This window comes from Aythya ferina, assembly GCF_964211825.1.
Source record: "Aythya ferina genome assembly, chromosome: 6".
Taxonomy (NCBI): domain Eukaryota; kingdom Metazoa; phylum Chordata; class Aves; order Anseriformes; family Anatidae; genus Aythya; species Aythya ferina.
Window position 1 is genome coordinate 3,597,655 of NC_140303.1, and position 25,629 is coordinate 3,623,283.

A 25,629-nucleotide genomic window follows, 5' to 3' on the forward strand; every position below is an offset into this window, starting at 1 on the left:
CTTCCTGTTCTAGGATTCATCTAGATGGAGCCAGCAGACACTTCCCTGCGCCCACAACTTTGATAAGCTCTTACAGTCTGGTAGCTTCAATAAAGCAGAGAAACAAAGAACGAGCTGTGCCTTTATTATAGCACTATGCAGCATGCCATAAATAACTACTTGGGAAGCATAACTAGATAAACACTTCAAACAGCATTTGTCAAATAAACTCAGTAGAGTACATCTTGTGATCGCATCAGCTTGGCTGTTATATGCATTAATTTGCTTTTTAATCCAGCAAGCAACGGCATGAACAGCAGACCTCAGTCGCTAATGAAGCCTAATTGTGCTTTTCATTCCCTGTCTCCCCAGAGGGGCCACTGCAAAGAAGGGGGCATTACCAGGAGCTTGTGGTCCAAGCCTGACATGGCGAGGATGTGGTGCTGCCCACGGGCGCTGGGCGAGCTCCTCTGCAGCCGCAGGGAGGCAGCCCGGGACGTGCCACTGCCCCACAGCCTCCTCGGCCCCATGACCACAACCACAGAAGCAGGGGAATCCGTTCACAGCTTACAACACAGCCAGATCCACCTGCAACAAGCCTTTATGGTTTTCCACAAGCGTAACTACTTGGATGTAGCTGTACAGATGTTTGAGGTTATCTGAAGACACATGGAAATGCACTGTCCAATAATCAGATTGTGTGGCTGGGCATTTATGAGGAAAGACTCTAAGAGTAAGACAGTTATAAACACATCTAAAGCTTGAATGAGCTGTTTGCACTACAGGCAGCCTCAATGTATCTCTGCGTTTTACTACGACCTCACTCAGTGTACAACTGCTTTGAATATTCTCGGCTTTCTGAAAATCGTGCTTACAGCGTGTGTAATTCTAGAACAAGCTCAGTAAAGCTAAACACAAGTACCCCCACCTTCTTGCAGAAACTCTCATGTACCTACTATCCCTCCTTTGCTGGGCTGCCCTGTTTTGGAAAAAATAAAATTTTCCTAAAATCTGATCCAGAAACCTCCATTTTGAAGAGGAAGCATACCCTTGGAAATGTGAAGGACAGCTACTAATAAGATAACATCCCACCTTTTGCCCAAACATCCTTAAAAAATTCTCCTTTCACAAGGAAAGAGTTACACTACTTCACCTATTAACCTGTTTGCCTGAAGACTCACCTCTGATGGACTTAAGTACATCTCTCTTCTTTTGGCAGATGTCTGCTTCTCTCTCATTTGCATCTTCAAATGAAACCAGCATCACAGATTGCTGGTTGCCACCCTGTGACATTATTTCTCATTAATACTCCCTGTTCACAAGTCACTTGAAAAGCAGCAGTCAGCTCCTCCCATCATCTTCCAGTAAGGTAATACTACTGGGGTGGTGCAGATCCCTAAACACAAAAAGGTCCAAAAGTAATCAGACAAGTTCATGACAAAGGACCTATCAAAGGCTACTGACCGTGATGGGAAGACACAATTTTCAGCTTACAGAACTGCAGAGCTACAAGAGGCCAGAAATCTGGTCAATAGAACCGTGCCAGCAGCAAAATGCATCGTCAAGTACCATTTGTAAGCTACGTGACAAATGTGCTGCATCTATCTAGGATTTGCTACAATAGACTCAAGAGCAGTATTAAACAAGAGGGTGAAAGGAGGCTTCTTCTTTGACACCACTTTTTATGTTAAAGTAAACACAGATTTGAGTGAATGATTTAAATGTGGAAGTTGCAACCTCATTTAAAGCCTCGGTGTTAATTATTTCTATTGGCATACCCTAACACTTTGAAATGTGCCAGAGCAAATTGCAATGGAAATTGTCAAACACTTTTTCAAACCTATACAGTTAAGAAAAAATAGTTTGCTTACACTCAGTGATGCTAATCTTGGGGGGTGAAAACTGGCTAGCACATTATCTTTTAGGCAGAGACCAATTCAGATCCTCAGTCAGCTTTACCTCAGCTAGATTTTCCCTACCTAAGATGATACTTTAGAAGACCTGTTCTCTTACAGCTTTAATACTTTACAAATTTCTGTAGATCCTTCAATCTTTTTAGCTGAGTATTTTAACAACACTACCACATTTACTTGCCTCACCACTGTTCTTTTTTCCATGTCTCCTCCAAAAAGTCTATTGGCAATTTTTGAGCAACAGCTTCAGCATTTTGCTTTCAGCTTTCAAGTTCTCACTGCTTTTCCAGGGCTTTTTTGCTCTGGACATTGCTGGTAATCTTATCCACAGACATCTCCACAATACATTTAAGGAGCTTCCTATAAAGCTGATATTTTATTTATTTTTCAGCCTTCCATTTCTCATATATCCAGAGCTTACTCTCCCTCACACAAAGCAGCTGACATTTTCAAACTCTGCTCTTTCTGGGGGCCTGATTTAAGCCATTTTCATACTTTATGTAAAAAGATCCACATGCCTTACCATTTCGGTTATTTGTTCTTTCTTTCCTTCCTTGGTGGTTTTTCCCATTTTTCATCTTGTTTTTCCTTATAGCCTAATTGTTCATTGCAATAGGAAGAGCACATTCCCATGCTCCTGCGCACTCATATTTCATTCTGAAATAATTTTACATTTCATAGCCATCTTACAGAAGGAGCTATCTGACCATCTTCTCAGCTCCAATGCTGGAAACAGCTTTACTACCCACTGCATGGCCTTTCCCACACCTAGGACAAGTGTGCTTCTGTAAACCATCCCAGAAACTTCGATTTTAGTCACTAAAATCTTTTTTTACAGGCTCAACATTGGTAATGAGCATCTTACATTTTCCAGCAGTAAGCTCCTAAAACAATGGCTTGCAGTTAACTAATTATGTGTTCACCTAGGAAGTAATTCTTTTAATAACGCATCACTATTAATTTCCCAGCAGACAGATAATATCTTGAATATTACACTAAAAAATAATACGCATCTGTAATAAAAGAACTGTCTGCATATAGCACTCTGGTGACCTCTCTCTTTTGAAGTGACTCAAAGGAAGCCATGAGTACCCCTGTAAATTCCTATAAGAACTAGAAAATGTTATTCTTTGAGAAAGAGGGGAAAAAAAATCAGCGGAAAAAAAAAATCACTCATGAAGTTGAAAGCCATCATTTTTACTTGACATTTTTAAGACAACAGCTAACAAATGAGGTATCTGTACCTCCTTCAGGCCACTGAGCTCTGACTTGATACTACTACTTAAAACAAATCTACATCGTAAGAAATATCTCAGCAACAAGGAGCTGTAGTGTAACTATTCAAATCCAAAAAGTGAATAAATTTCCTTTAATGAAGTATAATAATAAGTGCTAAGAAATTATCTTTCCCAACTTACCACTGCAAACAAGAGAACTGCTGTGATTTTTAATACTAATAGCCTCGGCTAGACGATGGGGAGGGCTACCACAGAGCAACCCTGGGCACTGCTCTGCTCGCCTCCAGCAGCTCCAGAGCACTTAGTGGCGTTGACCCACAGTGAGCAGCCTGGACAGCACGCCATGTACGTGTGTGTACGTGGATCTAGCAAACGCCATGGTAAACTTGCTCCTATTAGAGACTTTTCCTCAGACCTCAGGGGGTTTCATACCCTCTTATGAAAGGATTTGGACTGTGGTTCCCCCTGCGTTAGTTCCATATACAGGGCAGTGGGTGGGCTGAGCTCCACCTGGCCCCAGTCAAAACCCGATGTGTTTGCACAAGTCCCCCATCCAGCAGGTTCCCCCAGCATACATATAAGTTTAAGACACTCCACGAGTGTTTTTAAACTATCCACATGCTTGGTTTATTGAATCAAGGCGTGAGTATCTATGCCTATGTCTCTACACAGATGGAATATTTTCAGAGGGACTTGCTTTGGGCAAAATTCCTAACCTTGAACATTGAAGCTTTTTACCTGCACTACCCAGTACCAGTAAAAGCAACTGTAAAATAGAGCACAAACCATTTCTTCCTCCTTCCCCTGAGTCACCTTGCACATCCAAAAAAGGCCTGAATGCAGTCTGTTCCATAAGGCACACTTTTTTTTTCATTGCAAATATTTGTTTAGGCAGCCAATCCAGCTTTGGTATAATTCTGATGTGATACAATCCTGTTCACTTTTGATCTCTGCCAGCGTTATCTTCTTTTGCTATTTTGCTTCCACAGGAGAAAGTATTTAGATAAAAAGCATGCTAATCTTCTTAGGCTCTGGAATACACAAATCTGTTATAAATACCTAACCTTTCTGGAACAGTGCTCTTCTCCAAACACACATCACACACTCCAGCATCCCTAGATTTTCGCTTGGCGATATGCAGCAAACTAAATTGAACAAAGCTGATTCTAACATGGGAAGTTATAGTAAACAAAAATGTTCAAGATCTTGAGCTTATTTTCAGCAGTTTCATCAGCTTGAACTCTTTACACCCACTAAACAAGTCAGATCTTGCCAAATAGCAACACACATTTGGAAGTTTCTGCAGAGTCTGTCAGGGTGAGAGAACATCCCGAGGTCATGTAACTGCTCCATTTTTGAGGAATGTGAAGAAAACAGGAACAAACAGCAGGAGTACCTCCTGTACAGCATGCACATGCTACTTCTCTTAAAACAAAAACAGTGGGGGAAAGAAGGAAAAGCCAATGGTAATCAACAAGACGAACTCTTTTAACCTAAAACACCGATGTTCCAATGTCATGTCATTTATCAACATGAATGAAATGCAGTTCTGAAAGTTGCTGAATCTCTGCATACACAGTTCAGATGACAGAAAAGTGAAGAAATGTCAGCTTTAGAGGCAGGCAAAAGCAGCTTCTCTCAGAAAAGCAAGCTGAGTACTTCTCTATTGCAGAAAGGACAAGTAACCGTCCAGTGAACTCTGGACTACTGGATCCACATAGTGTTTCAGCCATGAGTTATGCTGGTTTATAAGCCATGAGGACTGATCCAACCTGATTTAGAACTGCTGGCTCTCCCATCAATCGCTAGGTGTTGACAATGAATACCACACTTGTGCTTGAGGTGCTGTGTCCCCATGTCCTCAGGTCGTCCCCTTCCTTTTTCCCCTGCCACTCACTGTTCTCATCAGAAACATGCAAAGGAATCCCACGAGCTACCAGGTTTCCCACCAAGCACAGTCTGGACCCTCACAATGCACAAGCTTCTCTAAAGGCTGACAGCATTTTAGAGCACAGTGTCCTCAGGGCAGCCCCATTTTCACGACGTGACCAGGAGGCACTTTAGGTTGTGATATTCACCGGGAAGCCTTTCCAGGAGGGTGAGCGTTAAGGGAACATCAGGTTTAAAGATGCTGTTCACACTCAGGCCAGATTAAACCTGACAAAGCTGTTACTCTAGACATATTTTTAGCAGTAATGTTGCTTCAGTTTGTGTAGGTTAGGTTCCCACGTGGCTAGAACAGCCAGCATCTCTCTCACAGCCTCAGCAAAAGGACGGATGATGGATCAGAGTCAGCAGCTTGGCTCCTTCCTTGCACCCAGTCACATACGAGGAAGGCCAGGTAGCAGTGGATGGTGTTCAGATCTGCTTGAACTGGTGAGTGCACAATATTAAGTCTCATTTCTACATGCATCTGACAGCAGATGTGTGCAGAATATCAGGCTCTGCAGCTAAGTACTCAATGTGGGTGTACAGATTCATACAGTGCTTCTGGTTTTCCCAAACGTTTCTTGTTTTTCTTCTGTTTAGCTTCGTTCTTTATTGATGCCAACAGAGCAGGGCCGGCAGCAGACGCTGTTTGTTGCAGGTTGTTGCAGGTTGCTCTAAAAGTGGGCAAGCTTTGACTTATCTTCTCTCATGTGGCAGCTCAGCCCGGGGTCAGTGCCTTTGGTAGGACAAAAGCCACTTCCACCCAACCTGGTTCTAGCCTTAGGGCACAGCTCTCCTAAAATAGGTTTTTCATCCCACGAGCTGCTCTGCTCGTTGCCTCAACTTTGGCTGCAGGTGACAAGCCAGCTCTCCACGGTTAGAATATCCTTCCTGGGAACAGTGTACGGATCACAGAGTCTCCAGGTGAGGCAGCATTACTCCAGCCCTGTACCGGACCAAAAGTTATTGAACTGGTTTTGTTTCCCCTTACAACCAGCTAACAGACAAGAACAGGGCAGTGCCAACTGCACGTGCAGTAGAACAGCACAGGTTAGCTGATGATGGCAGAGGGGATCTTGCTTTCTCTTCTTCCTGCTGAAGCAGTGGAGCTGGGAGTGCCAGGAGCGACCAACCCCAGCACCACGTGGCTGTGGCCCAAACACAGCACAGAGTCCCTGCCTTGAACCCACAGAGGTATTCACATGATCCACACTCAGCTCTGGGGCTGGTAGAAAAGCATGTTAGCTCCAGAGTGGGAGTTTTTCTTTCTTTGTTTTGGTAGGAAGGCATGTTTAAACCTCACCAGTGGCGGGCGTTATGCAGAACAGGAAGCTTTGTGCACTGCCTCAAGACTCAGAGCATCAACAGCAGAACAGAGCTTTAACATCAAGATTACTTACCCTGTTAATTTCAGATCCAGATTCACTGCACAGTACGAGTTTTTAAAAGGAGATTTAAATCACTGTGCTATTTTATCAAGATTGCTGCTTTCCTTAATCACTTTCCTAAGGAAAAGCCCATTCACACTACAGGAACACAGCTCGTTTGGTAAGAAATTGCAGTGCTGTGCATTCAGTCTAGCTCTGTCCACTTTCCAGCTTGTAAAAAACAAACAAAATCAAAACCCAAGTAATACTACACCCACCCCCTGTCCCCCCTCTACCCCCCCAGGATTCTTCTCAGTATTTGGTATTTTATAAGGCTTGCTCTAGCTTAATTCTAAACTATTTTTAAGCTCAGGAATTATTCCCATCTCACTCTCTAGCACCTGGTCTTCCCCTTAACTTTGCATCTTGGTAGCCTTTATGGTGGTCTGTGCTCTCACGAGGAGGAAACCCCACACCTGCAGCCTGGTTTGTTTAAGCAGAGCCCAGCAGATGCAGGCCCACGCAGACCTTCATGCCCAAAGTCCAGCAGAATCTCCTCACACAAATCCGTCTGCAATGCTGTCCTCCCTGCCTTGCTATTACTCCCTAAGGGGTACAGATTTATATCTTCCCAGAGCCCACACTTTGCCAAACTTAATGGGTACTTGTCTCTTTCATCAGAGCTCCCCTCCAGCATTTTAATTATTTATTGCTCTCTTATCTAAACTCCTTCCAGTTTGTCTATGCCATTCTGACACTGAAAAAGCACAGAAATAAATAAAAGTGTTTAGATGCAGGCACCACAGCTTTACAAAGCAGGTCTATAACCTATAGGCAGACTCATCTAATTTTCACTTACATCACCTCTGCCGTCACTGCTTGCCATGTGTCTTGTCCCAGTTAAACATCTGCTTTGGTTTACTTCTACCCAGTACGTCTGCTTACGTATGAGGTCAAACTTCATTAATCCTCATTCACGTTCCTCATGTTTCAAGGTGCCTTGTGTTGCTATTTTGCCATCTTTAAATGCATCTGCAGTTGCTGTCAGCATACCATGCAGGTAGTCTCGCTTCTGAGGCACTCAGAATGCTTCTCAGCTTCACACACTGCTCTCCCGGGCCCCACCTCCGCTCCAGGATGAAGGACTTTTGCAGAAATCCTGTACAGTAATAATGCCACAGCAATGTCTCTGATATAACCTGATCAACAGCAGTATTGAAACCAATTATACTCCTCTGTATTACTCACTGTATTACTACGGCGAGCTCTGCCCAAGCAGATGAATTCTCCACAACCCTATTACCCAGAAAACATGAGATTCCCCCTAGTCTTTCGGCTGTGCTTTTCTAGGCCTCCACATCTACCGCTGTTTAACATCCCGGCCCACGCCAGCAGCACCCACCACTCGCTGTGGCTCCACCTGGAGCAGTGCCCATCTCTGCTCCCCACCTCTGCAGGATGCAGCAGCCTCCACAGCCTCTCTTCAGCACCTCTGACCCAATGTCACCGCTGCTGTTAGTTGTGTGTTTTAGCAGAGACAGAAAAACCAGGCAGACTGTCCTGCTGTGAGCCAGCACACCTCCCCACCGGCCACAGACGGGTACAGAAATGGGGGAGCCTGGTTCAGCCCAGGACCACACGCACCTGAGAATTCAGCTGAAGCAGGGTGCTGTCAGCAGCCCTTCTGTATCACATCCATCAGTGCTTGGAAATCCATGCACCACACAAGAAAGAGTGTATTACTTCTCCCTCCTCTTTCATACAGTCACTCCTCACTACAACAGCTGCAGATCTGCTTGTAAAAATCAATACTAGGAGTCCCCGATGCATTTGCAGAAGCCTCTGATACTGCTTTTGGGGGGAATAATTACCCACCAAGGCAAGATACAAAGCATTTATGTTTTAATAATCGCAGTTTGTCATATCTTGGCTACATTTTGTGTATTCATTTTTTGCCTTTTATCTCCACAAGGTGTTTTCTTAATAAACTTAATGGCAATGCTACAATTTTAATTTCAGTTGGAATATATCCAAGCCACTCTGGAGACCTACAGATTTATGCACCTCTTTTATTAAGTTCTTGCTGTTGGTTTTATTAAAGCATCTCTGGGTGCTACTGCAGTGGAGCTATTTGCAAATGAACAATGAGGTAGATGTCCCAAGAAAAAAAAAAAAAAAAAAGTAATCTAGAGGGCTGGGGAAGATGCACATAAAAAAAGAAAAGCTTCACATACATCACTGCATATGGTTTGGTGAAATGCCAAATTGCTACATACGGTGTTTAATCTAGACTCAAACAGCTCTTAAGAAGTGTGGTATTTTGATTGCTTCCACAGACAGATCTGGACAAACCTGTATCAGATGCATTATTCAGAAGATATACAGCAGAATTATAATATGGTAATATTTTAAGTCCTTAAGATATTTTAAAAGGTTAATACAGCTTGTGAAGTGAAGTCAGTAATATCAGGAAAGGAGACAGACCTCCAAAACCCAAAAGTTTGTATACTAATAAGAGAGTTTCCTCAGGTAGTGAGTTTATGTAAAGAATCAAACAGGTGCTGGCTACGCTCTATTTACAGCTTCTCTAACAACAGCTCTGAGGAGACTATTCAATTGACCTCTCAAAATTAGCTCCTTCCCATCCTAGCATCCTCTTCAAACCATAAGGAGAAAATAGAGGAAATAAATTAAGGAAAAAAAAATAAGAAAAAACAGGCCATGGACTGATTATGCCTATTGTGTACTGCAGGGCTTTTGTGTTTGCTTTCTTTTTGTCATGATTAATTAGCCTGCAGACACGGAGTTGCATATTATGGTACAATGGGGATTTTAGAACGGAAGACAAACTGTTGTCATAACCAAGTAAAACCAGAATAGGATCACTCTAGTTTATTTTATTGTCTATCTGTAAAATCTATGCAACCAAAGACCAAATAGGCAAAAAGACGAAGAAGTTAGACAAAGAAGCAGGGGCAAGCTGTACTATTGACTAACCGCCTAAATTAATTTTTATCCTTCTCTCAAAAGGAAATGCTTCCCTCAAAAATAAAAAAGACAGAGAGAAAAACTGCAAGTTACCTATAGATGCCTTTGACTGTCCTGTTACTATTCAGAAAAGGTAGTGAAGGAAATTCAGTATCACCCCTGGACTCAATAAGACTATTTAGGGACAAGAAAGGCTATTGTGAAAATCTAAGGCAGGATCCCGGACAAGCCACCCGTTTCAGAGGAACACTGCACACCTCAGAGCTCCCAGCCAGGTGTTTTCCACCTGCCAGTGCGAGGAGCTGCGCCAGGATGTGTCGAGGGGCCCAGGGCAGAGCTGTGAATGTAGCCACGGTCTGACGTCAGTTTATCTGGTGCAAATGAAGGTAGTTTGTAAGAAGTTATGGGAAGGCGTGGGGGGAGGAAGGTGGAAAGAGCAAGAGCATCATTAGAAACAGAAGCGCTGAGTCAGATGGATCTTTCCTTCTAGTGAAGCAAACCCTGATTGCATCCTGGCACGTGCCACACTCAGCCCCTTGGCAAGAGGAACAGATTTATTCAGACAAGTAGCAGGGAGCATGCAGAAATGGCATATCCACAGACACATGCCTAATTTGAAGCATAAAAGGGAACTGGAGGCTGATAAGAAAGAACCAGGCAAGACAGCTTTGTATAAATAGCAGTTTTCAAACTTTTTTCAACTTCTAGACTCCTACTCATTCTCCAGTGACAGTGTGAACAGCATGAAGTGCACTGTAGTGTATTTTAGTCCTCTGAGTAGAAAACTTGCTTTACCATTCACAGATGCCTTACAAGAAGTCCAAGCACCCAGGTTTCTGGTCCACAGGTGTTGTGGTTCTGCTCGAGTGGGCAGCCGAGCTCCACCACAGCCGCTCTCTCACTCCCCCTCCTCAAAGAGGAATGGGGAGAAAATATGTGAAAAGGGCTCAAGGGTTGAGATAAGGACGAGAAAATCACGCAATAATTATTGTAACGGGCAAAACAGACTCAGCATAAGGAGATAGTAAGATTTATTGCTCATTACTAACAAGCTAGAGAAATGAGAAACAAAGGAAAGAAACCAAAAGCACCTTCCCCCCCCCCATCCACCTTCTTCCACCTCCTCCCCTGAGCAGCGCAGGGGAATGGGAGAATGGGGGTTATGGTCAGTCTACAGCGCTTCTTCTCTGCCGCTCCTTCTCGGTCACTCTCGTCCCCTGTGCTGTGGGGTCCCACCCACGGGATGCAGTCCTTGATGAACTGATCCGGCGTGGGCTTCCCACAGGCAGCAGCTCTTCCAGAACTGCTCCAGATATGGGTCCGTACCACGGGGTCCATCCCTCAGGAGAAAACTGCTCCAACCTGGCTCCCCTACGGGCAGCAGCTCCTGTCAGGTCACCTGCTCCTGCGTGGGCTCCTCTCCACGGGCTACAGGTCCGGCCCGGAATCTGCTCCGGCAGGGGTCTTCCACAGGCGGCAGCCTCCGTCAGTGCAGGGCCACCTGCTCCACCGTGGTCTCCTCCACGGGCTGCAGCGTGGAACCCTGCTCCACCGTGGTACTCCATGGGCTGCAGGGGGACATCCTGCTCCACCATGGGACTCACCGCAGGCCGCAGGGGACTTCTGCTCCGGCGCCTGGAGCACCTCTCCCCCTTCTTCTTCACTGACCTTGGCACCTGCAAGGCTGTTCCTCATTCCTCTCACTCTCCCGGCTGCTGTGTGGCACAGCGTTATTTTTCCCTGTCTTAAACATGCTCTCACAGAGGCACAAAACAACATCACTTATTGGCCCGGCTCTGGTCAGCAGTGGGGCCCTTCCCAAACATGGGGCAGCTTCTAGATCCTTCTCACAGAAACCACCCCTATGGCCCTCTGCTACCAAAACCTTGCCAAGTAAACCCACTACAACAGGCTACCCTGGTTGCGATCTGGCCTTCAGTCGAAGCAGAGGTCCCCCATTCACCCAGAGCAGCAGAGGAAAAGGAAGCACCAAGAGAAGGGTCCTTCCTTGCCCCTCAGTTTGCTTCAGTCTCCTGGGAAGGCAAAAGGTGTCTCCTGTCTGCCTCTCTCCTGCTGCCTGCCCCAGCTCCGCTCTTCCCACTGCCTGTCCCTCAGGTCCCGTAAGTAAGTTTGCAGTTTTTGAAGAGCCACAAGCCCAACAAGCACTCATCAGCCTCAGCAGTTTCAGCCCATTTGCTCCTGATTTCCACCAGCCCCTGCTCTAGCCCTTGCCACAGCAGGCAGGACAACCATTGCTTAGAGAAAAACAAGCTACCACAGCCCAATGACTCAAAAGAGAAGTTCCAAAAGGTCAGTTTCCATCTCTGTATAATCCGTATGTACTGTACTCACCCCGGGGCAGCATTCAGAAGCCTGTTTGATACAGTTCCCATGAGCTGCATGACGCTGGGAGTCCTGCATCACAGCCTAAACCCATCTGGACCCCTCCAAGTTCACGCTGCCTCACCACGTGCACATGCTGACCGTAGTAACCCATTTTCTTATTTACATGAATAACGTCAGTGGATGCAGAGCATTACAGAAAAGACTTTCAATTTCATTATGGCTCTCATAGAAAGCCTTTGTACAACTGTTGCCTGTTAATCTCTCTAATCTTTGATTTCCATTTAATAGAAGACTGACTGCTTCGTGGTTACTGGCAGGGGCAGAAGGAGGAGGAACAGGAAAGCAGAGTAACACAGAATCAAACTGGAAAAGGGATGGACGACCAAATTTTACTTTTTCCTACCAGCATTGCAATAGTATTTAAACCACAACAGAGCTTCCCTTACAGAGATGGCAAATAATTTTATAAACTTACATGAAAATAAGGTGAAAATAGGTAACAAGATTGCTCACTTAAGAAAGACTTCAGGGAAGAAAATGGTTTTTATCTCCCTCCAACCTCACTGCTATGAGATAAAGCCAGATGAAGCCAAGGGAAGCCTTCCTTGAATGCAAACAAAATATTGTTCCCTTCTTGCAGGCAGAGATACTCCAACTCTATATATTCATTTAGTGCTAGAGCTGGTCCTTATCATGCACAGGGAGCAAGAGACTGAGCAGCTCTGCAGAAGTATGATCTCTGCACAGGACTCCTTGTCGATCTATCTTACCATCAGCAGCATTTCTTAGAACTCAAACTTCTGGCTGGTTGCTATCACCAAAACCAAGCGGCACCTCCTCAGAACACTTGCTGGGTCCCAGGTCTGAAACTGTTGCAGATGCATATATATGGGATGGTGTTTCGTATTAACATTTAATATCCCCAGTATTAAAATTAACATCCTCTCACTGCAAGAAGGACATCAAGGTGCTCGAGAGAGTCCAGAGAAGGGTGACGAAGCTGGTGAGGGGCCTGGAGAACAAGTCCTACGAGGAGCGGCTGAGGGAGCTGGGCTTGTTCAGCCTGGAGAAGAGGAGGCTCAGGGGCGACCTTATCGCTCTCTATGGGTACCTCAAGGGAGGCTGTAGCGAGGTGAGGGTTGGTCTGTTCTCCCACGTGCCTGGTGACAGGACGAGGGGGAATGGGCTTAAGTTGAGCCAGGGGAGCTATAGGTTGGATAATCAGCTGCCCAGGGAAGTGGTGGAGTCACCATCCCTGGAGGTCTTTAAAAGATGTTTAGATGTAGAGCTTAGGGATATGGTTTAGTGGAGGACTGGTTAGTGTTAAGTCAGAGGTTGGACTCGGTGATCTTGGAGGTCTCTTCCAACCTAGATGATTCTGTGATTTATTTCAAATCCCAGATTAAGCTAAATTTACATTTGAACAATCACAAAATAACAAAAGTGTATTACAGAGAACAAAAGTTATCTGCAAACATTTAGAATATCACATAATCCAAGCACAGGCCATGCTGTGTTCAGTGATAATAGTTAAAATGCAAAAGGTTCATCAGACAGGCCATCTGAAGTCTGTGCAGTATCACATAACCCCCAAACACCAGTTTTTATCTGAAGAAAAAGTTTGGCAATAACGTGTTAAATGTTTCCAACTCTTCAGCACACAATATTGGTTACATGAAGTCCCTAGAAAGCAAAGATGCATTAACAGTATAGCCAGACAGAAACAGCATCTTCTTTACTGCAAACTCAGGTCAGAACACTCTTGGAAACAAACTTTCAAGTTTTTGGTTTGTTTGCTTCCTCCCTGCTCTCAAATAGAGCAAGTTCTGACAGCAACAACATACAACGTTCAGGGGACTGAATCTTTCTTTTTACTAAGTCATTCAGCTCCAGGCACTGAGTTGAATTCGGGCACGCACTTTTTGAAAGTGAAATGATTCATTTCTAAACAAGAAGATGAATGTAACCTGGCTATACAAGACATGCCAAAGATGTAAAGCAGAGCGAGACATGGATTTCTCTTTCCTCTCTCAGACTGGATGGATACTAGATTCCAGGCCCACATTTGTAAGTAAATTCATACCCCTCCCAAGGTCCTGAGAAAGACTCAAGATGCACAGGACCTCACAGCCTGTACGTAAAGCAGTAAAAGAGAAAACGACCCTTATACTTTGATTTATGGCCAAGAAGAGTCAGATCTTTCTTACTTCATCTGACTTTGATATATCAAGCTCCAAGCAGCAACTACGCTAATCAACAACTTTATTACTATTATTTAAATGAAGTACAAAAGCTACATTTATTTTGAAGTGCTTCACTAAGTGCCAATTTGTTTTCGTTACATTATCCTGACTTTAAGCCGACTGCCAAGTCTAGAACACAGATACAGAGGCAATGTTCCAGCCGGGTACTCCTGAAAACCAGACCCCATTTCCTCTATTGCTCCTAAGACAAGAGCCCCAAAAGGCTCTCACACCCCATGGGAAGCCTGGCCTGACAAGCAGGGGTCGGTATAACCATCGTGCAGTGCCTGAGGTTATAAACACACTGTGCTACTGCTACTCACACAGCTTCAGACGCACAGGACACTGACCATTATCAGCGTGCTTTATTTTCCCCATATACCATCTGTAAAGCGAGATAAAACAGTACCAGGCAAAAAGAGGTGTGATGACTTCAAGGTCAGGTTAAATCAAACTGTGCCATGAAAACATAGTTTTCACAAATGTGTTTTTAGTATAAGCCCAAGGATGTAATTTTATCTTGCTCCCACACAGTGCTTTCTTATCAAGTCCTACAGTCTGTGTTATAATGCAGGGCGAGCAGCCCCGACTGCTACATTCTGCTGTCTCAAAGAAAAGCCACGGCTCCTTACTGGCTTTTAAGCATTGCACACAAAACGAACCGCATTCCTTGCGAGAAAAGAATTGCTGAAAACATTCATAGACTATTTCATTTTTACTGCAAATAGGAGAGAAATCAGTTTAAAGAATTAAAATTGAAGGTAGGAGGACCAAGTCTATGTGTGGCTCTAAGTGATGTGATAAAACTAAGACTTTTTTTTTTTAGTTAAGTCATAAAAATGATGTTGTAGCCCTTAAGGTGGAAAATTTGAAAATGTGGTCTATGCATAATCCCCATAGCAGCATTTGCCCGGGTCCACAGCCAGGCCAAAGCAGTTCCCAGTGGAGTCAAGGGCACTGCATTTGTGTCTGTCTTTACTTCGACTCAGCAGGCCGGGTGACAGTGGGTGAGGCTCGCAAAGCATGACGCCTCCTGATGGTTTTACTGGGTTGGGTGGCAGCTCCATTTCCTTATCTGCAACAGGCAGATTTCTACAAAACACACTTAGTGTTTGGATTGAAACAATTATACTTCACTTCAGCGGTCTGGTTTCTAGAACTGTTTACAGAAGTGGGTCTTCATGCTAAACTGTTTGTCTAAACCCTTATACTTTGCAAACATTTAAGAATGATGCCGCAAGCACGGCTTATGGCAGCCCATGAAACACATTGCTGTAACTGGGAGCATCAGTAACGACCCACCTAATAACCACCCTTAAGGACCTGAGTATTTTGATAGCCCTCCTCTCACTATTGGAAATCGATTGCCATAGACACAATGAATATACCTCGTAACATTTTACAAATTCGGTACTGTAATTAAGGTTGGAACGTTTGAGATGGAACAGGATGACCACAGTGTACTACTCACTGCTACAAGTAGCAGCTAAAGGGCCACAATTCTCAGGGGGGGGGGAGAAGGGGGGGGAAAGAGAGAGGAAAAAAACCACCTCATCTTATTCCTGAGTAAACTCTTAATTCCAGAACAACCCCCTGGTATCATGACACTTTTACTGTTAGTTACTGGTGATCCCCCTTAAAACATTAAATATATGGGCAATGAATAACTGCATGCATGGGAATAAAACTGACTGGTGCATCTGGAGATCAAAGAAGAAGGCAACAGCAATGCAACTTTGAAGCATTTTCTAACTGCTCCAGCTTTTTCAAGGACATTTCCTTTCTTTTCTAAGCCCTGATTAAATATGTGTCAAATCACCCGGCAGGAACTCCCCCAAACATGGAAAAATCATTTGATGCAGGTCTCGGTATACACAAGTGAGTGTGCAGACACTTCTGAGAAACTTTTTGGTTTTATCTTCTCCCAGAAGCCAGCAGGCCAGTCCCAAATGAGACAAACTTGCAGATCAAAATGCAGCGTTTCTGTTCTGAAACCCTCCTCCAGATGTGGTTTAAACTAGGCTCCAAGTATGGGGCCAGCTTCAGTATGGCTTAGAGGTGGCTGCCATGGCTGCAGAAGAAGCGTGCTGCCCTGCAAAGGAGGTTCGACTGCCTCCATCTTCACTTACTTCCTTTTAAACGGGTAAAGGCAGATCTCAGAAACAATACCTTCCTATTGAGATTTTTTTCTAAGAAATACTCACATATGGGATGCTGATAAGTTATCATCCCTAAAGTTATCATCCTAAATAAAACAGAAGTACTGGTAATCTACTGGTATTGAGAAATGCAAAAATATTAACAGATCAAAAGCATCTAGGCGCTTACTGATCTTGCTAAGATCTTTCTCCTTCTCCACAGCAGAGCTAGCTTCCACCTTCAGTGCTCAAACCTTGACAAAGTCCAATGTATTATTTCTTTCCTTCATTTTCTCCAGAACATGGCAGGCTTGTGCAGCTGTATACACCCCACGTTCACTCTATAAGCCTATACACACGAGGACAAATGCCAATCCCTTTGCTGAGTCTGGTTTTTCACTGCCAACCCAAGCATGGTCCCAGAGGAACCAGCCCTTCCTAGAGCCAGCCACCAGCTCCTGCAGCTCAGGCTGTGCAGGGGGAAGCCCCTTCAGCTCCTCAGCGTGGCAAAGTGTTAAGCAACAAGCAAATACTTATTTCATCTCTGGGAAGAGCCAACAAACCTTCCACTGCTAAACCAGCGGTGGGTGAACTCCGTTTATTGCAACGCTGCCATTTTTCAGCCCACAATAAGAGGCCTCTCGATCTGCGGAAATCCCTGCTTTCTTGGCTCTGAGTGAGTGTTCAAGCCCATTTTCTCACCTATATCTCAGAAAAGCAGAATAACACTTCCTATTATCATCTGGAATTTCAATTTTTAAAGTTTCATCTACAGACAACTGTAATACTGTGTATTTTTTTATTATATTCTTCATTTTTAAGGAAGTTCTACTTCTAATATTGTATGTGTTTTGTGTGTGTTTTTTTTTAATCGGGTCTGATAGAATTTGCAATGATGTGAATTCAATATATATATAGCATCACAGTCTTAATGTGAAACGCAAACACGTGCTTTATTGACTATAAAACCTAAAGAATCGAATGAATCCATCCACTACAATTTACACTGATTAGTGAAGTGGCACAAGGTATTATTTGACTAGTACCCCAGCATTATTGTAACTAGATTTCATTTCTAAGGAGCTAAATTTGCAACTGAAAGGGAAAAATAAGGAGACCTAACCTTATATTCACAAACACACTGCCAAAATGTTGACAGCTCTCTTTCACAAACACCTAGAGATTAAAACCTAGCAGATGGTGAATCAGCCAGAGGAATAACAAGGCCCTGACTTGATGAGTGGATAAGGTCTGAATGCTGTAGTCTTCTCTACTACTTGATACTGCTGAAAGTTTTATCTAGCCATAATTGGAAGAAAAATAAGCATTTATTTTAATTGCCTCTCCTTGTTATTTTAATTATTAAGCAGAAGCTTAATTTTAAACAATCACTTTCTGCCACCTCTCAGTATACTCCTTCCCTCCACAAAGATTGATATAAAACTAGTGGAAATAAAGCATGAATGTGATCACCACTCACACAGACACACACAGACACACTGCATATCAGAAAAACATAAAAGCATCATCCATGGACACAGCGCTTATCTAATTTCTCTGAAGGGGGAGACCCTTAAAATGAGGCATAATATTCAGACTTCACTTGAAAGTAATCCAGAGGCTAGAAAGTAGAGTTGTACAAGCAGGAAGGCAAAAACCACTCTCAGCTATAGTATAGGATACTGTGCTGTTACTTTGTCAAGACAAAGACTGGGTGAATATGATTACAGTTCGAGCCTGCTGTTCTCCAGCTGCAAGACACTGACTGGACTGATACCAGGACACACTGCTACAGCAGTGCAGAACAAAATACTGCCCCAGCCTCATTTCCAAGGCAATGCATCTGAATTAGAAAGAGAAACCAACTGTGCAGTGCCCCGGCTATCCTCAGCTCTCTCTTGGATACCCAGGAACCCTGCTGGAAATCTAAGCTTTAGCAGTATGGGAGCATCAACTATCCAGTATACCATATGCTAAAAACAGCCTTACAAATTGGGTTGAATTTGAACTTTCAACCTAGAGATAAAAGGCCCACTTCTGAGCCACACTGTCCCACGGGTTTTCCACTTGTAAATAATTCAGTCATGCTTATCCTAGGCAGATCATGAAAAAGACTAGGTATGAATGCCACTTAACAGAGAATTTAAACCATAAGAACACACAGTTATGGCTATTTTTATACCTGTCCGAGTAAACCCAAACAATTACCTACCTGTTGCCGCCTGTGCATGACCCAGCAAAATGGAAGAAAGCTATCAGCTACATTAGCTGCCTTCAGAAAATCTGTGAGGGATATGAGAATGGTGTTTCACTCCAATTCACACTATCACATTAACATTTGAATAGCAATGCTATGAAAAGAATGAGTAGTTGACAACTCTTATTTTTCAAGGGCATATGATCAAACTTATCAGTACAGTTTATCCACATCTACCTCTAAATAGCTTCTACCTCAACGTTCAGATGATGCTCTGGCAGAAAAGTTATCTAAAATGAGGTATCTGAATCCAGACTTCAGTGGAGATAGGAGAGGGAGCAAAGAGAAAACAACCCAATACCCTAACAGTTAAAGCCCAAGCTATGTATGGCTGGGACTTCTGGTCCTGCAGTAACTGTTGCTCTGCAGTGTTTTCAAAGATCATTAGCACCAGCATGAAGGATAAGCATAGGGTTTGCCTTTCATTGCAATTCCACAGTAAATCCCTATCATCACATTCCTTACCTTGCTAGAGGAACAGTCCCCAGTGCTCTGAAAAACAAACAAACAAACAAACAAAAAATATTCCCAGCTGTAATACTTCAGCAACCAAAAGGAGTTATAAATTCAGAAGCTAAAATGGGACTCTATTTGTAGAATACCCCTCCAGGCATTCCCAACCTACTAGAAATGTCCCGGGATAGCTAGGATACCTAGAAGGATCTTTCACATGGAGCCACCTGCAGCTGTTACCTCTCTTGTATATTCTCACAAGATCAAGTTATTTTAGTTGGGACTTTCCAAAAAATTAAAAATAATCTTTTGTTAAACAACCTAGAAAATTCTGTGATTCTGTGATTAAAGATCTTGGGACTCAGGTATGAGCCCAGCAAGAAAAAAAATGGAGGATCAGAGAGGTTAAAGTCTAGAAAAACTCCATACAAATTAAGCATAACCTGAAAGTAGCAAATTTTCAGGCAAAATTACCTGCTGGTAGAGCCAGCTTTGTCTGCCCTGTACAGTGCACAGATTGCTCACATGAAAACAATTATTTTCAACCACTGTATCTATAACAACAGGAGCAACTGCTCCCTGCACTAGTAGTACATTAGATGATAAGGCAGCAAGGGCAGTTTTCAGTATCTGTGTGCAGTTGAAATGACCCTGGTTCATCAGCCAGCTGTGTCTTGATCCATTTTGATAAACTGGCCCCTCTCTGAAACAACCATGCTCTCTGAAACCTCATTTAAAGAGCTGTTAGAACACCAAAAAGCTTTCAAAATGTGAGCGAAAAGGTTACTGCTGCAGAGAACTGGGCTCCTGCCCAAAATCACTCTGTGTCCTCCTCTGTCCCACCAGAGTACAGAGCTCCAGGGACTGCATTACCTCCTGCTGATCCGAAGCTCCTCGCTGTGAGAGCACAGCTCAGCTGCAGGGATGCACACAGCAAATGCCTTTGCCTTCCTCTCCACTGCCAATACACCTGCTTACCTCAGGCACCTGCTCTGGCTTTTCTCTTTGGCTTCAAGCTCCCTGCACTAAAGACAACTCTCTACTATATATAGATACCTAGTTCCAAGTGGTGTGGAGGCTTCTGGGCTACGATTAAAATGTCAAATTAAAATCCTTACCAAGGAATGCTGCAGGACCTTTGGGGGGCATTTTGTTTGGTTGGGTTGGTTTGTTTTTTGTTGGGGAGGGAGAGGTGCTTTTCTGTTTAAAAAAAAAAAAAAAATCTATATGCCTTAAAATGGACGCATAGCTTTCAAGCAGACAAGTAAAAAACAGCTCAAGCAGTCTTAAACTCTACTAATCTAAAACCTGGTTAAAAACCCTACATAAACATAAGTCTGTTTTTTGTTAGAGACCTCTCATCTGTACAAGTTTCCTGCCAAGAAGATCTGCCTATGATATTGCATATCAACAACTTGATCTACTTTCTCTCTTCCTGCTGTCAAAAAAATTAATTCATTTTATTATTTTACAAAGATTAGAATCATCTCCATGACAACAAACCTATGACCTGCAGAATGCCATAAAATAACATGGCAAGTAAAAGCAACAAAAGGAAGCAGAACAATTCTGGAAGCCTTCTTGTAATATTCCTTTTTCAGGAAACCCTTAGACTCCCTAACAAGGGGACAAGACGAATTGCTGACTGCATTAGAATTTACAGAGATTCTAAATGCAAACCAAAATTTCATCCTAAACCAGGTCTGAGAACTTCTCAACAGGACAAACAAAACCCCTTGAGGAGAACCTCTGATGCAGCTGGAATACTGAAATCTTTTCAGGGTGCAAGCTGCGCACACAGATATGTCAGCAAGTAAAGTCCTCATACAAACAGACGGCCTCAGTAAATACAGTACATCCAAGGGATCTGCCCAATGTAGCTTGTCTTGAAAAGAGAACCAAAGAAAGGAAAATCTAATTCATCGATAGGGGAGGCATGCGATGAGACTAGCAATAAGAGGACAGCTGAGGCTCCTAATAAAAGAGCAACAGCAGGAAAAAGAGAAAACAACATCTTGTTTGCCTTTCAGTTCCCACCTATTCTTCTGTCAGGGTGGGCAATGCAGCAAGGCACTTGCCAATTTCTGTATGGGAACTGTAAGGCTAGCACCATCCTCACCCTCCACCCACGACCAGCAGAAGGCTCCTCGGCACATCAGCCGCAGAGGACCCGGGGAAGTGCCATGAGGGCTCAGCATCGCCCTCTCTGCCTGCTCTCAGAGTGGAGATGTTGCCATAAGGGAAAGGCTTAACCAGGCCAGCAGATGAATGGAGATTCTCCAGACATCCATTCTTTCTAGCAGGAAAGGATGTGCAACCTACATTTACTTGTGATGAAGTTTCTTTGTTTTGCTGCTCAGAACAAGGGAATGATCAGGGAGAACAGAACAGATGTGTCTCCTTCCTTTAAAACAGGCAGAACATTACTTACATCTATCCCCTGTAAGCTTATGAGGATCAGGATTTCTGGAATACTCTGAGTATTGGAAATATAATAAGATTGTTAAACGCTATTATTCTGTCTTTGATGTTCTTCCTTGTTTTTATCTTTTCCCATGGCATAAGATGTTTATGCTTGCACAGCTCACTTACTGGGACTACTTTGTGCACAAGAACGATTATAGACACAAAAGTAACTCAGCTTAAGGTTGCTTAAATACTCTCAAGTCTTCTTTCAGCAGCCCAGTAGTGCTAGCAACCATCCGATGCACCCTCCAGTAGGCAGTAAAATAGAATCACTTATTATGTAGCCTAACCTGCAACAGGAACAACACAAATAACCACCAGTTTTGACTCTGTACTGCAGCATCCAGAATAATGCAAAAGCAACAGGCTAGAAAATAACTTGCAAAAATAACTTGCTCTTAAAGCAGGCAACAAATGGAAAGATCACCTCTGAGTCACTCCAGTCCCCCAGTTAAGACATTTTGTGTGTGTGCTACAGAAAACAAAGCCTGTACTTGGCACACAGATATTTACTAAATTGGGGCAACAATGCCTTCAGATATTTCACAAATTTACACAGAATTGAGGTTGCATTCTCTTTCGTTTCGATCAGGCTTTGAATTCGTTTATTTAAGTGTAGAGAAGATTTAGACTCTATTTTATATACTCTAAATCTGAATTAAACTCCTGTTCAACCCTCTCACTCTTTACAATTTAAAACCTTTTTGTATCTCCCCCTAACAATCTTTATTAAAAAAAAAAAAAAAAAAAAAAGTGACAGATACTTCCCAAGTACTCCCCAAGGCCTTCTGGATGTAATCAAGCTTATTTTTTATCATCCTGAGCTACTCCACTTATTAAACGCTAAGCCCATGTCAAATTAACATCTATGAAAGAAGTGAATTTCCATGAGTATTTTACAGCCAACATCATAAATGTCATGCCCAGACCACATTTCTAACTCTCCAGTTCCAGCTACCGTGTGTGACTGTTGATCAGCTCACTACTGTTAGTGTTCAGTGAGAACTGTGCCATGTTTCCCACAACCACGAAAATACAATGTAGATTGGAAGTATTTTATACAATTGGAAAGTTTTATGCTAACAAATGGTCTTACTATTTGTAGCTCATGTAACCACTGAATTAATTTCTAAAACGTGTAGCAGGTAGTGAATACAGCTAGCATTTACCTGTGAGATGAGAACTAGACTTGATATCTTTCAGCTTTTGTTTTAGACAATTCATTTTGTCAAGATCAGTACTTCACGGTAACCAAAGCAATAGGTATATTCAGGTGAATTTTGACAAACATTTCAGTTACCACAAGACAGAAGATATTTCCCAACTGTTGGACTTACTCGGTTCAGGTTCAGCAAAACATTGGGATGAAAAAAAAAAAAAAAAAAAAGTTAAAAAAAACACCTCTTAACAGTTTCTTCCAGCAGTTCCAGAACAAGCTATACCAACACCTCTACAAGACAAAATTTCAACCTCTGATAGAGAACACCCGCCCACCCTGAAATTCATGTCAGATTTGCAAACCACTGCTCCCAACAACCCAGGCAGCCCCAGGCCACAGAGAAACAGCGCTGTTCCACGCACGCTGCTGTTGTCTCCCATGGATGAAATCCTGAGGATCCCACTTCCTCACTCTGAACCAGCTGAAGGATCGAACAGATTCTGGTCTTTCATTTAACAGGCTCTTAACTTAATATTGCAGATCTGCAGCCACCTGAAGAATTTAAAGCCACCAGTTTCCATCTGCCAGCACTGGGACATGCCCTCCACCAGCTACGTATTGACAGGATGAGTTTTTAGATGCTACCAGAAGCAAGGTAAGTCACAACAGCATGTGACTTGCCTTGTGCCAGAATCTGTCTGCAAGGCCCACGTCCAGCTCAGCGGTGCCTGCTGGGAGGCAGGTTGTTTGGGCCCTGAGGGCTGGTTTGCAGCCCCTCCACCAGGAACAAAATCCCTGCACAGCACCCTCATATGCAAGCCAGTCCAGCCCTTGTGCAAAGGGGAACGCGGCTCCTGGCCCTGTGTAGAGAACTTGACTTTTCCGAGGGAAACCAACACATTTTGCAAATGCCAACACAATTAGCCTCAGAAGCATTAAAATAAACTATTCTGACACACCAGAAACACTGCATTTGGCACAGAAAGAATAAATCAGTTTTCCTTCATTTCAGTGAGAAAACATCTCTAAATATTATTCAGGTCAGCCCAACCTGTTGTTTTTGTTGTGTTTTTTTTCCTTCTTCTTCCCACATCTCCACAGTTTGGTCAACTGGAAGTACCAGGTGTTCACACAAAACAGATGCTTTCTGATGCAAAACAAACAGAAAAGCCCAATGAGAGAAGGACTAGTAGTTAAAAAAGTAATAAAGAAAAAACGCTAGCCTGCTTCACAATGTTCTGAAAGAAAAAAAAAGAAAAATATCCTCTTTATCATTTGTGTTAAGATAATACTTTGATGACCGATCTCCAGATCTCCAACGAGCTTTCCATTGTGCTCAGCAACAGATACCACCCCAACTAAACCAACAATAAGGACAAAGAGCAGGAGAGGAAACAAAAGCATGAAGAAATTAAGCAGTTTACCCAAGGTCACCTGAGACAAATAAACCTGACAGGCTGTTGCTGCCCATGCACCAGCTCATGCTAAGCCTACACACCTCCTAGGAAGCTGTTCCTGAGGAAATATGTGAGATGAGAAGACTACACCTAAGAAATTTTAGAGAAAAATGCCAACTGTCCCCTTCCACAGGCCCTGCTACAATGCAACATCCGGCTTCCAGCAACAGGGAGTGATGCAGAGGACAACTGCCTGGCTGCCTTACACAGCTGAGGAGAATAATTACAATAATTACCATCAACTAAGGGCATTCTCTGTACCTACAGAAGCATACTGGGCAGTCTCAAACACAGCACTCACATCCTGGGTCCTTACATCTTGCTTAAGCTGTTAAACCTAAATAACAAAAAGGTGGTCTATCTGTCAGAGTGGCTGTAATACAAACCCCATCCTTCTAAGCTAGGCAGGCTTGTATGGAGCCACTGCTTCTGTCTGGGATAGTGAGTGTGTATTGAAGAGCTAAAGAATGACACAAACACAATATGTCATCACCATGACACCTCCTTCTCTTGCAGAGTAGCATTTCCTAGGTGTTTTCATTTAAACAAAGCCTCTGGATCCCTTGGACAGCAATCCAGTTTTGATTATTGAAATGACAGCTTTGGAAAATTAATTCAAAACATGTACAAATCCCTTTCATTTTGTGTAACACTATCAAGGAGTAATGTTTATGTGAATAAAATAAAGAATCAAACTGCAGCTCTGCTGCTTTCAAAGCTACAAGAAAGAAACCAATATTTTTTGCAGCATTTTGAATAACAAGTACAGGAAATTATGTGCAATCCTATGGGCAGAGAAAGCACAGATGACAGTGTTTGACTTTCTTCACTACAGATCAACACAGCACTTGGGAGTGTTTGACTTAAAATCAACTTTCCTTCTTACACATCTTCTTAATGCTCTCTTTCATGGAGATGAGAAAACATTAGCACAAAACTAAGTTCACTTGTGGATATTGGGAGAGACAACAATGCAAAAAAATCAGGTTCTCTTTCAGCTCAGTATATCCAGTCCGTTTTTGTGGAATGTATTTAGAGCAATTTCTCAAAGTTATGTTGATTTTACAAGTAAACAATGCTGCCTACTTACAATTATATCTCTGACTAAAGCAGCATTAACTTGATACTTACCAGGAAGCAACCAATTTTCTCCTGAGCCAGTAAATTGTTCTACAGCCATTAACTTCTTTTATAAATATACATTGATGTTGCTATTAATCATTAAATACAGCTACTAACACAATCAAACATTAATCACTAATGACATTAATTGCTTGTTGGTCACAGCCTTAGTAGTCTCTTAAGTGAGCAAAAGCCTTATTTATTCCTGGATGAAAAACACATCATTTTCTGATTACACTAGTAAGAGAATTACCAAGGCCTTCGCTGACAGCCGTCTTCTCTGAAGACTGTACACCAAATGCATCTTGCATTTTTCCTCTTAAAAAAAAAAAATACTTGTTTAGATAGTGTGATGTGCATTCATTCATGCTCTTCCTCATAACAATTGGCCGCTGGGTTCCCATCTCACAAGACTTGCAGAACTTCAGAGGGGCATGAGGTACAAGTTAGTGAATCATTACGTTTTTTGTGTTTTGTGCATGCGTGTTTTTTTTCGTGGTGCTTCTCTTCTCCCCTTACATATCAAATCTCCAAGAGTCCTCTCTCCTGCAGGTCTATTTCCCTTGGTAGTTCC

General features: G+C 43.0%; 1 protein-coding gene and 1 long non-coding RNA gene across 4 annotated transcripts in view; both read right to left on the minus strand.

The window, feature by feature from the left end:
- Window positions 1-25,629, minus strand: part of PLCL1 (phospholipase C like 1 (inactive)) — a 187,204-nt gene that overhangs the window by 126,406 nt on the left and 35,169 nt on the right. The gene's annotated exons all lie outside the window — the stretch shown is intronic.
- Window positions 12,130-24,020, minus strand: LOC311438743. Its single transcript, XR_014694280.1, has 5 exons — window positions 23,975-24,020; window positions 23,528-23,623; window positions 18,864-18,890; window positions 18,354-18,424; window positions 12,130-12,629 (listed from the first exon to the last, which is right to left on the minus strand). It is a non-coding gene; the product is annotated as an uncharacterized lncRNA (long non-coding RNA).